At 48.3% G+C, this 1,876-nt stretch overlaps 1 protein-coding gene across 1 annotated transcript in view; it reads left to right on the top strand.

Moving 5' to 3' along the window:
* SEMA5A (sema domain, seven thrombospondin repeats (type 1 and type 1-like), transmembrane domain (TM) and short cytoplasmic domain, (semaphorin) 5A) overlaps window positions 1-1,876 on the top strand; it is a 272,757-nt gene that overhangs the window by 84,027 nt on the left and 186,854 nt on the right. The window lies entirely within an intron of this gene.

The raw sequence follows: 1,876 nt of genomic DNA, 5'->3' as shown, positions 1-1,876 counted from the left end.
GGTGGAGGGCCAGAGAAAAAGAGGAAGACCCCTAACGAGATGGATTGGCCAGGTGGCATCATTGATGGCATCGAGTGTGGCAGCGGTAGTGAGGTTGGCCCAGGATCGGACACTGGTTTGTTCTGCTGTGCATGGGGTCGCTATGAGTCGGTTCCGACTCGATGGCAGCTGACAACAACAATTGATCTTTAAGGGAGCAATGTTACGAAGCCTCAGTTCGGCATGATGGTGGTGTTGTTAAGTGCCATCCAGTCGGTTCTGACTCACAGTGACCCTGTATAGGGTTTCCGAGTAGCAGCAGGTTGGTTTGAACCACTGACCTTGTGGTTCAGAGTCCAGTGCTGGATCCTAGAGCACCACACCGGGATTTCAACATGATAGCAGCATGCAGTCCTCCCCTGACACACTGCCCTTGTTCTAGGTCACAGTTGTTAGGTGTGAACTGCCGACCTTGTGGTTAGCAGTCCAATGCCTACCCTACACATCACACCAGGGCTCCCTGACATAGTTAATCGTATGTTTTTATGAACTAGGTTTTATACTGGAAAGAAATCGCTATGCTAACAGTGGTAGCCATGAGTGAAGCATGAGACGAGGAGAAGAGTTCATGACGAGCCTGTGAACAGTGCAACAAACCAGGGCAGGCCCGCAGCGGCATTCGTGTTGCGGCCTTTGTGTGTGTTCAGTGCCGTCAATAAAGAGGCACCAGTGGGCTCTCTTCCATTGCTGTATCAGGCAATATCCTGCCTTGCTCCCTAGTTTTCACTGGCTCTGTCTCACAAGTAGCTCTCCACGCTTTTCTCCCTAGTCTGCATCTACGGTTTCCGCTGAAACCTGTTCCCCGTGAGTAACCTGCCCATGTGGACCTGCAGCTGTTATCACTTCCAGCATCTCACCCACAGGCAGGCCACCTGGTACCATAGGCCAACAGAGTCATGCTGGAATTTGGATTTACATAGTTATCAATATGTAAATACTGACAACACCACAAGAATTATGATCACCTGGTGTGGCACTGTAGGATAAGCAGTGGACTGCCAGGTCGATTTGAACCACAAGGTCGGTGGTTCAAACTCACCAGCTGCTCTTTGGAATCTCCATATAGGGTCATCATGAGTGAGAAGTGACTCGATGACACTTAACAACAACAATATTGAGAAGTCCTGGTGTGGCATTGTACAATAAGCACTGGATTACTAACTGCAAGGAGGGCAGTTCAAACCCACCAACCACTCCTTGGAAACCTGAGGGTGACGGTGGTTGTTATGTGCCACCTAGTTGATTCTGACCCGTAGTGATCCTGTATAGGATTTCCAAGACTGTAAATCTTTACAGGAGCAGAAAGTCTCATCTTTCTCCCATGGAGCGACTGGTAGATTTGAACTGCTGACCTTGCTCATAATCCACTATGCTACCGATGCTTCTTTGAAAACCCTGTACAAGTTTGCTATGGGTCGGAACTCACACAATGGCACTTAACAATGATAACAATATTGAGAAGGTGTGAAGGGAAAAAAGTGTATGAGTTGGTAGAGGCAGACAGACTAAAAAGGAATCTGGAAATCATATTTTAATGAAGGGAATCAAGCAGAAGCATAAACGCTGCATTCTTTAGAGATCCTTCGTTGTTGTTAGGAGCCATGGAATCAGTGACGACTTATAGCGACCTTATGCACAGCAGAACGAAATACTGCCCGAGCCTGGGCCAACCTCACTGCTATTGCCACGCTTGAGTCCATCGATGCTGTCAATCCATCTCACTGGGGGTCTTCCTCTTTTTCCCTGACCCTCCACCCTACCAAACATGATATCCTTCTCCAGCGACTGGTCTCTCCTGACAATATGTCCGAAGTATGAGAGATGAAGTTTGGCCATC

Source organism: Chrysochloris asiatica, unplaced genomic scaffold (assembly GCF_000296735.1).
Source record: "Chrysochloris asiatica unplaced genomic scaffold, ChrAsi1.0 scaffold00321, whole genome shotgun sequence".
Lineage (NCBI taxonomy): Eukaryota > Metazoa > Chordata > Mammalia > Afrosoricida > Chrysochloridae > Chrysochloris > Chrysochloris asiatica.
Note: the sequence above shows the minus strand (reverse complement) of the source record. Positions and strands in the feature narration are given on the sequence as shown.